Below are 11,444 nucleotides of genomic sequence, written 5' to 3'. Positions count from 1 at the left end.
AGACACATAGGCAGGTCCATGTATATAGAAAGGGTCGACGGGAATTGTGTGTGTGTATGTTTGCGAGAGGAAGAGTGCTTGTGATAAAGATTAGTGAAAATAGTTGTAAATGGTTACGAGAGGGAGGGAGGGTTATATCTATAGCATGTGTGCGAGAAAGACACCTCGGGAGAGAGTGTGTGAGCATGTGTGAGAGACCACCGATGGAGAGTGAAACTACACGTAAAAGATTGTTGTACACATTGATTAAAGATATAAATTGTATCCAAATATTAGGATGGGATCATGGTATTTGCAATTCGCGTAAGGAGCGGTCATTGATCCATCAGACATCTAGATTCTATCGAATTTGAGCATGTCTATGTTATCATTCGACACAATTGATCCACACAGTTAGTGTTTTGAACTCCAGACAATGCATCGCTTTAGCAATCGAATATAAACGTGAGTATAGTTCATGTTGTGTGTGTAAAGCACATTATACATACGAAAGTTACACAATGAACATTATAAATAGCTACCCATGAACTAGCATACATTTGAATTCAACTTAAGGTGGTCTAAAAAAATCGAATTCAACATGAAGTCCATTCAATTATTTGAATTTGATATCATGGCATTTGTAAACCATACCTAAATTATGGGGGCACCAATCTTTTCTCTTATTTTGTACATAATAGCATATGTAGTCGTGTACAAAATAGATTCAAATTTAGCTCCTCCATTCCAAAATAATCGTAGTTATAGGATTTTCAAGTGTAAAAATTTCAAAAAGAAGCGGATAATTTAATGAGGTTTTCAAACATACAAGGTCAAATATAACATTGTCTATTTAGGTCAATCCTCATAGTTCAAGAGTACTCTAAACGTGAATGCTTGTGTTTCAAAATTTCAAACGAAGCGCCAAAAGAGCCTCTACTCGCCCGAAACCGCGTGAGACCAATGTTTGGTAGTACAAGGAAATTACTTTTCTAATAACTCCGACCCGTGAAACCTACCGGCCCGACGTCCAAAGGTCTGAACTGGGGTAGGTTTGTAGCTTCATCTAGATGCCACACAACCGCCTCCAAAAAACATTCATACACAATGGCCGCCTAAGCATACGTGCGTGCGGCCGAAATCGCTCCCGCCCACTATTTGGGACACCTGGGATTACCATCCTACCCCCGACCCGCAGTAGGTCCGAAATTTAAGAGGGGGGCAAAGTTTGTACTTTCCCCAAATTTCAAACAAGCGCGTCCCATCTTCTGTTCAAAAAAGCCAAAAACAAGCGCGTCCCAGACCGAAACATGGTTCCCCCCACCCGTCTGATTCCCCATTCGTACTCCGTGGGCGCCAAAACTACCTCTCCACCAGCCGCAAAACCCCGGCGTCCTCTGTCCGCCACCTCATCCCACCCATCAACCGCCGCCCTCCTCCATCATGCCGGAGCCGATACCCCGACGTCGTCGTCCACCGCAACCTCAACCGCAACGCCCTCCACGGCTAGTTGTTGAAGCTGAGCCCGAGCCATCCGTACTCAAGCCAGTTTAACCACGCCATCCTGCGCCTCACCGCTGCCGCTCCAACTTCGCCGCCCTCCACCGCACCAGAGTTGTTCCTGCTACGCCATCCTTCGCCGCCTCGGATCTGCTTCCCCTCCGCCGACATACGGCCACGGCAACACAGTCAACAATTTGGCCATGGGTTCGTCCAAGCCTGCACCCTCTAGAACATCGGTTTCCCTGGTAAAGAGAAGAAGATCGTTGCGACATGTGGAGGTGACCACACCGGCAACCGAAAAAGGTACTCCTCTTCCCTTATTCATGCAAATCTTACGTCTCTGCTTGCACGGTATTCATCCCACAGAAGACACTAGTTGACCGCTTCTTCTTGATACTAGATGTTCCTAGTAACTCGCGATGCACAAGGTTTCTCCTCATATAATATTTCACCTTAGCTAGAGGTCTGTTACCCCCCTGAATTTCAATTTCTGGCCAGTTGATTCCTAATTAATGGAAGCAGTCCCCAGCGTAACAGGCGCTAGTACGCCTATTACACCGGGGAAGCAGCGCCTTGGTGTTTATGTTAGGTACGTGTGCGGCCTAGAGCTATTGGCGCCCGATCTGGAGGTCGGCCGGGATTAAAGGGATGGCCTGGGGGCGCTGCCAAGCACGGCGGTGGTGTGAGGTCGATGGTAGGGCGGGGCGGCGGAGGCAGGGCTCTGGGCCGGTGGTCGCTGGCGGTTCGAGAAAGATCGTCAACAGTGACTGGCGGGAGGTAGACGAAGGCCATCTGCCCGTTCCTTATAGATCGGACAGTTCATTAAAAAATCGACTGACCTATTTATTTTCAGTCGACTGTTATCTTAGATATGACCACATGTGGTGGTGTGCTGGAGGAGTACCTGCATTTCCTGTGCTCATATATTACAAAATCATATGGAGTAGAATCTAATTTTGTTTGCCATGCAATGTTGTAGAGCTATCATATGTCTCCTGTCATTTATTTTTCAGCCACCTGCTTTCAGCTACTTTTACAGTGCACTAGTTCTGCACACACATCACCCATACTCTCACTATTGTGTTTTTATGCAAGGGTATTTCAGAGTCTGCCGAAAGAGAAGCAGCAAAGAAAAGAGAGAAGTCATGCCAGCTTTCTTCGCGGATATGCACGACATGTTACAGTGCTATAAAGGGTGCAGTGTCAGTAGATGGAGACGGTAAATGTAGCTCTGGAGTTGATGACCTCACTCGCAATGAACCACCATCCTAGGTGCTTGCTTTAACTTTGCGGTGTCATATGTGGTTTCATATTCCATATGGTGTCTAGCTTGTATTCGAAAGGCCGAAGTCGGTCTGATAAGGAAAGATATTTTTTTACATGAACCACCATCCCGTGAGCACCAGAAGACAAATAGCTAGTCAGGGCACTGGCCGAGCCAGTGACAAGCCCAACAAAGATAGGCATCACCTGGAAGCCAACTAAAAAGCTGCGATAGTGGCGAAGCAGCCCGCCTCCCACCAGGCTCTCAGGTCCTAGATGATCATGCTCACCACTCCAGCCGGATGTCTAGCTTGTATTGCTTCCAATTTGGTTAAATTGCATCTGCTTAGCTTACACATTATACCTTTGAATATGACACTCCTTTCTGTTTTTGGTACATACTAGTACATCTGTGTATTGACCATGTTCTTACATCAAACTAATGCTCTTGTGTATCCCTCATCAATCACTTATGACGAGGCAGGCAGGCAAGGGGAATACTCCTCATTTAAAGAATGCAGCGTCAGCCTCCCGACATGATTCTCAAGAAACAGAAATGCTAGATGAAGATAGTGAATGTAGCTCTGTAGTTGATTACAACATTTCCCCTACACTAGCATCGCAGGTGCTTACTCTAACTTGGCAGCATGATATGTGGTTGCATGTTGCATATGGTGTCTAGATTGTAATTCTTCCAATCTGGTTAAACTGCATGTGCTAGTCTGCTTAGCTTATACATTATACTTGTTAATGTGACATGCCTTCCTGTATTTAGTACATAGTACATCTCACTATTAAGCATGTCCTTACATAAAACTATTGTTTTTTTGTATCCCGCATCAATCAATATGACGAGACACCTTTAGTATATGCAGTGGGATATTAGTTGCATCTTTCATATGATTTATAGCATGCGCTGCTTCTAATTTGTTGAAATTCCATTTATGATGGGACGCTTTTAACTTGGCAGAGTCATATTGGTTGCATCTTTCATGTGGTGTCTAGCTTTCATTGCTTCTTATTTGCTGGAATGGTTTCTGCTTAGTTTACACAAACAGTTGTGAACATGCCATACCGTCCTGTTTTTCGTACATACTCCATCCTGGTATCATGTGTTTGCCTTACATCAAAGTAGTGATTGTCAGTATCATGCATGAATTAGTTCTGAAGAGAGAATTTAATTGCTTTTTCTTGTCGGTTTTACTTGACAATTCAAAATCAATAAAGCGGAAGGAAGTTAGAAAGGCAGCGGATAAAGGTGCTCCTTCCGAACGTAGGGCCTCTAGAGTTTCTACTCCTCCACACCCCCAAGATGATTTCCAAGACAACACATGCATAGACACTCAACAAAGTTGTGTTTATGATGAGCACGTCTCCCCTATTGCAGCATCACCGGTGCTCCCTCTAACTTGGCACTGTTATATGTGGTTGCATGTTATGTGTGAAGTCTAGCTTGTATTGCTTCTAATTTTGTTGAATTCCATCTGCTTACTTTACACATTATACTTGAATAAGACACATGTTCCTATTTCTAGAACATACAATATATGTCTATCACACCATGTTCTTACATCAAATTACTATTGTTGTGTAACCTGCAACAATCACTTATCATAAGACACATTTGACTTCGGAGTGTGATATAGGTTACATCTCACATTCTTTTCTAGCTTGTACTACTAATTTGTTGAAATGGCACTTATGACGAGACAGTTTTAACTTGGTAGAGTGATATTCGTTGCATCTTTCATATGGTGTCTAGCTTTCATTGCTTCTAATTTGTTGAAATGTCTTCTCCTTAGTTTACACATCATAAGCTGTGAATATGCAATGCTGTGAATATGCACTGGCACTAATGACGAGAGACCTCTAACATGGTAGTGTGATGTTGTTTGCATCTTGCATATGATTTATTTCTTGTACTGCTTCACATTTGTTTAAACGCCATTTATGATGAGACATTGTTAACTTGGCAGAGCGATTTGTAGCATCTTTCATATGGTGTCTACCTTCCATTGCATTGCTTCTAGTTTGGTGAAATGTCTTCTTCTTAGTTTACACATCATAGTTCTGGTTATCTCTTCCGTCCTGTTTTTCATACATATTACATCCTCCTGTCATGTGGTTGTCTAACATCAAAGTTTAGTTCATCTGCATCATGCATCAATTTGTTCTGAAGAACTAAATTGTTTTTCGTTTTTCTTGTCGGCTTGACTTAACATGTCACAGAGAAAGAGGAAGAAACACAGAATGGCAGGGAATGAGAAGCGGATGAATCCTGCAAATTCTGCTGGTACTGATGGTGCAATAGAAGGTCAACGTCTAACGGAAAATTCTACAAACATGGCATCCCATGCTACACGAGCTACAAAAAAAGCCAAACAGAAACAAATAACTGCCACCAAACGAGCAGAGACAACCCTAGTTCTCGCAACACCTACCACAGTACTACCAGCTGCACGACTTACTCGTGCGTCAACTGAGCTAGCAGCATGTTCCCAAGCTCCCTTGCCACCTGACACTACTTCCCAAGCACTCTTGACACAAGACGAGTTGGCAATATCAGATGAACCTTGTGAGCTTCAACAGCAAGAAGGTAGTTGCTGGAATCAATTTACAGTTGCATGCTTCTTTATATGTAGTCTCACAGTTTGATGTACACTAACACTTCCTATGTTCATTGTTGGACTAGCACCTAGGCGCAAGAGGAAAAAAACATCAGGGATATTGCTCGATAGGTTAACTAAATCTAGAGGAGGAAGAATGGAGATCTGTTTTGGGGCAGGTTTAAAAAGGCCACGTGATGCTACAGAGTCAGCCAAGTTAGTATCAGAGGCAGCGGTTGCCGTTAGGTGTCATGTACGTATCCTCCCAACATGGATTCAGTACAGGAATGACAAAGACGAAACCCAGTTCAACACTTTCCTCGACCATTTATCTGTAAGTATGGTTATGTATGGAAACTAGTAATATCGTCTTGCTCTGTCACATACTTTCTAGGTTGCTGATAATGAGACTCCCATAATTTTCAACAGATGAGGTTCAAGTTGGATAGCCAAGATGATGCAACCAGACAAGCTTGCACCCATGTTTTCAAGTCTGCTCTGCGACAATATCGGTATAACTTGAGGAAAACTCACTTTGAAGGCAAGGCTAACAGTGAACTTTCCCAAACATCTCTAGTGGAAAATATATCGGATGAAGACTGGAGGGGCCTTGTTAAACACTGGTCTGATCCGAAGTATCAGGTACATTATATATATGTGATTAGATCACATGTTGAAGTCCTATTTACGCATGTGCCACACAAATCTATCTTCTTGTAGGTGAACTGTTCAAAGAACAAGGCCAACCGTACGAAAGTGAAATTCTAACAGACGATAGGATCTCGTAGCTATATTGCACACTGCGAGGCTCATGTAATTAGCTGTTGTTTCACTCTTTTTGTTGTACCATATTATCAGATCTATATTGACTTGTTCGAAATGCATAGGAAAGCCCGCAAGGACCAAAAAGTACCTGAACCAAATGTTGTGGAAATCTTCAAGGACTGTCACACCAGCAAGAAGAAGGGCATGACTACAGCAGTCAAAGCCGCTGTTGTAAGTCCTTAATCCTCATGCCTTTTAACTACTACTTACTCTGACTTGTGCCTTGAACTGCATGGTTTGCAGCCAATGTCTCTTACTCTTTTCAATTTTATACACAATTGTCTTAGCGTATCATTGCACCTTACAAGGTTTAAAAGAGAGGAGTGATGTTCCTTTGATCTTGATCCGTAATCTAGTTCCATGTTGGACTTGCCCACACAACGTTACAATTGCCTGTTTGTCTATTCTTAGTTGTTTTGTGATATGAATGATGTCATACTATGCTTAACGTATTATAAACTTCGTCTCTTTATCCTTAGCCCTCAATACAATGTGAAGAAATAGACAATACATTAGCGATGGTACATGGTCATATGTTTGGAACCTGGTTTTATTATGTACTTTGCAATAAAATACAACTGATATTTTACATGGGTTCACCAGAATAAGTTCTGTATATAGACCAAAGCTATTTTGTTTGGTTTTGCTGCCTCCTTAATATCTTCTGTTCTGGTACTACTAATGTAAAACCTCAACTTTTTAGCGAGCTATGGAAAAAATGGTGGAACTGCCACCTTCTGAAGGTGGCGAGGCAACTATAACCGCAATGTCAGCTCTTGCTGCAATGGGTCAGTACCTGTCCACTAACAGTGCCAAAAGCACGTTCCTGCGTAATACTTGGTTGGTTGTTAAGGCAATATTGTCCAAACTGCCTCATGATCAAGATATGCAAGCTTAAAGCAATGTTGTATCTGCGCTCCAGACACAAGTCCATCCCCTAACATAGACCCTTTGTGAAACAAGGAGAGACATTGTTCGATGTTGTCAAGATATGCATGGTTTTGAAACCAGACTATCAGACATTTGCTATGTTGTTCAGGAGCCTAGGGGAAATGAAGGCGAGGGTTATGGTTCTCCATCGGACAATACAGCATGAAAACGTAACAGTCAGGTCAAATGAACTGAGCTTCTGAACTTCTGGTGGTTCTGCTAGACTATTAAGTTTTATGCCAACCTTCCTTTTGTTATATAGTTGTAATTTGTTTTGGTGTGATACTAATTTTATTCTTAACGTGCAGCCATCGGCTGAAGAAAACAGCAAGCCATTTTTGTATAGTGTAGGGTGTTCCCTATATTTGCACTGGTGGCGATCTTTGATGTCGAGTGGATGTAATATGTGCAATCGCCTTAATAGCCTAGCATTAGTTTTGGCCTTATTTATTTCCTAGTCTTCTTTTTCCCTGGTTTGCTAGTGGCCGCAACTACCATGGGCCATATACGGGCCGTAGGATCCATGGGTCTCCTACGGGCCGTCGATAAATGGGCCTCCAACAGGGCCGTAAAATTGGTGGGCCTCGGGCCGTCGGATAAATGGGTCTACATGGGCCATAAACGGGCGTAATTGGTATTGGCCCAGCACGGTAATGGGCCATTAACAGGCCATAGGACAGCAAAGGCTTAATTATGTCACAAGCATAACGGGTCCTTAATGGGCCAGAATATAGGACGGGCTGGAAACGGTGCAATGGGTTAACAGGCCAGAAACGGGCCGACTCTTGCCATGGGCCGAATTTGGCCCATTAGGGTAATAGGCCAATAACGGGCCGACTCTTGCCATGGGCCGAATTTGGCCCATTAGGGGAACAGGCTAGTAACGGGCCGGAAGTAACCAAGGGCCGAAAAGGAGCCAAAGAACGTATGGGCCGTCAATAGGCCGAAAGCTAACACGGGCTGGAAACGGCCCATGTAAATCATGGGCCGTTAACGGGTACAAAGAAAATTACTGTTCATTATGGGCTAGAGTCACCGTGGGCCTGTAAAGGGCCGAAAGGTACGAAGGCCTCATATGGGCTGAAAGACATCGTGGGTCATACATGGGCCGAAAGTGAAATGGGCTGGTGTTATATTCGACGGCCCACATGCCGTTGTTGGGCCAATTTCATTTAGGGCCTAATGGGTCGTGAGTTAACGGGCCGTAAAATGGGCTATTTGCGAAGAGATCGTTAACAGGCTTTTCATGGGCCAGCCCTTAACTTTTGACCAAGTCAAACGGGCCGGCTTTGTAAGCTAAATGGGCCAGTGGTGGGCCGTGGCATGTGTCCACATATCATAGGCGCCTACCTGACCCACTGACAAGGTGACACGTGTTTCGTCCGGCCAATAAGAATTTTACACGTGGAAATTTCCCATTTGTCGGGGCTGTTAACGGGTTATCGGATCCAAAACCCGACCCGATAGCTTAACGGTGTTCCGTTACGGTGGATGCCACGTGTCGGTCACCCTTGATGAAAGCACTTCTGTGACGCGCGATTTATCGTCATCGAAGTGGACACTTCCGTGATGATAATTTTGGTAATGTCATGGAACACTTCTATGACAGCACATGTATGACTATCTTAATTCTATCATAAAATCATCATGGATGTACATGCATGACAAAAAACGCGACCTATTGTGACAAACACGTATCATCACGGAAGTGTATTTTTTTGTAGTGACTTGTGTTGAGGCCAAGATATTCCATTCCTACCATATGAATCTTGATCTCTAGCCTTCCCCAAGTTGCTTTCCACTCAAATATTCTTTCCACCAAATCTAAATCCTGTGAGAGAAAGTTGAGTGTTGGGGAGACTATTATTTGAAGCACAAGAGCAAGGAGTTCATCATCAACACACCATTTGTTACTTCTTGGAGAGTGGTGTCTCCTAGATTGGCTAGGTGTCACTTGGGAGCCTCTGACAAGATTGTGGAGTTGAACCAAGGAGTTTGTAAGGGCAAGGAGATCGCCTACTTCGTGAAGATCTACCGCTAGTGAGGCAAGTGCTTCGTGGGCGACGACCATGGTGGGATAGACAAGGTTGCTTCTTCATGGACCCTTCTTGCGTGGAGCCCTCCGTGGACTCGCGCAGCCGTTACCCATCGTGGGTTGAAGTCTCCATCAACGTGGATGTATGATAGCACCTCCTATCGGAACCACGACAAAAACATCCGTGTCTCCTATTGAAGGAAATATGCCCTAGAGGCAATAATAAAGTTATTATTTATTTCCTTATATCATGATAAATGTTTATTATTCATGCTAGAATTGTATTAACCGGAAACATAATACATGTGTGAATACATAGACAAACAGAGTGTCACTAGTATGCCTCTACTTGACTAGCTCGTTAATCAAAGATGGTTATGTTTCCTAACCATGGACAAAGAGTTGTTATTTGATTAATGGGATCACATCATTAGGTGAATGATCTGATTGACATGACCCATTCCATTAGCTTAGCACCCAATCGTTTAGTATGTTGCTATTGCTTTCTTCATGACTTATACATGTTCCTATGACTATGAGATTATGCAACTCCCGTTTGCCGGAGGAACACTTTGTGTGCTACCAAACATCACAACGTAACTGGGTGATTATAAAGGTGCTCTACAGGTGTCTCCAAAGGTACATGTTGGGTTGGGTATTTCGAGATTAGGATTTGTCACTCCGATTGTCGGAAAGGTATCTCTGGGCCCTCTCGGTAATGCACATCACATAAAGCCTTGCAAGCATTGCAACTAATGAGTTAGTTGTGAGATGATGTATTATGGAACGAGTAAAGAGACTTGCCGGTAACGAGATTGAACTAGGTATTGAGATACCGACGATCGAATCTCGGGCAAGTAACATACCGATGACAAAGGGAACAACGTATGTTGTTATGCGGTCTGACCGATAAAGATCTTCGTAGAATATGTAGGAGCCAATATGAGCATCCAGTTTCCGCTATTGGTTATTGACCGGAGACGTGTCTCAGTCATGTCTACATTGTTCTCGAACCCGTAGGGTCCGCATGCTTAAGGTTTCGATGACAGTTATATTATGAGTTTATGAGTTTTGATGTACCGCAGTTAGTTCGGAGTCCCGGATGTGATCACAGACATGACGAGGAGTCTCGAAATGGTCAAGACATAAAGATTGATATATTGGACGGGTATATTTGGACACCGGAAGTGTTCCGGGTGATTTCGGAGAAAACCGGAGAGCCGGAGGGTTACCGGAACCCCCCCGGGAGAAGTAATGGGCCATATGGGCCTTAGTGGAGAGAGAGAGAGGGGCAGCCAAAGGTGGGCCGCGCGCCTCCTCCCCCCTGGTCCGAATTGGACTAGGAGAGGGGGGGCGGCGCCCCCCTTTCCTTCTCCCTCCCCACTTCTTTCCCCCTCCTTGGCGCGCCATAGAGGCCGGCCGGCCTCCTCCCCTTGATCCTTTATATGCGGGGGCAGGGGGCACCCCTTGACACACAAGTTGATCCACGTGATCATATTCTTAGTCGTGTGCGGTGCCCCCTTCCACCATAGTCCTTGATAATATTGTAGCGGTGCTTAGGCGAAGCCCTGCGACGGTAGTACATCAATATCGTCACCATGCCATCATGCTGATGGAACTCTTCCCCGACACTTTGCTGGATCGGAGTCCGGGGATCGTCATCGAGCTGAACGTGAGCTAGAACTCGGAGGTGCCGTAGTTTCGGTGCTTGATCGGTCGGGCCGTGAAGACGTACGACTACATCAACCACGTTGTGCTAACGCTTTCGTTGTCGATCCACAAGGGTACGTAGATCACACTCTCCCCTCTCGTTGCTATGCATCACCATGATCTTGCGTGTGCGTAGGAAATTTTTTGAAAATATTATGTTACCCAACAGTGGCATCCGAGCCTAGGTTTTATATGTTGATGTTATATGCATGAGTAGAACACAAGTGAGTTGTGGGTGATATAAGTCATACTACTTACCAGCATGTCATACTTTGGTTCGGCGGTATTGTTGGATGAAGCGGCCCGGACCGACATTAGATGTACGCTTACGCGAGACCGGTTCTCCCGACGTGCTTTGCACAAAGGTGGCTAGCGGGTGACAGTTTCTCCAACTTTAGTTGAACCGAGTGTGGCTACGCCCGGTCCTTGCGAAGGTTAAAACAGCACCAACTTGACAAACTATCGTTGTGGTTTTGATGCGTAGGTAAGATTGGTTCTTGCTTAAGCCCGTAGCAGCCACGTAAAACTTGCAACAACAAAGTAGAGGACGTCTAACTTGTTTTTGCAGGGCATGTTGTGATGTGATATGGTCA

This window comes from Triticum dicoccoides, chromosome 3B, assembly GCF_002162155.2.
Source record: "Triticum dicoccoides isolate Atlit2015 ecotype Zavitan chromosome 3B, WEW_v2.0, whole genome shotgun sequence".
In the NCBI taxonomy this organism is placed as follows: Eukaryota; Viridiplantae; Streptophyta; class Magnoliopsida; order Poales; family Poaceae; genus Triticum; species Triticum dicoccoides.
Note: the sequence above shows the minus strand (reverse complement) of the source record.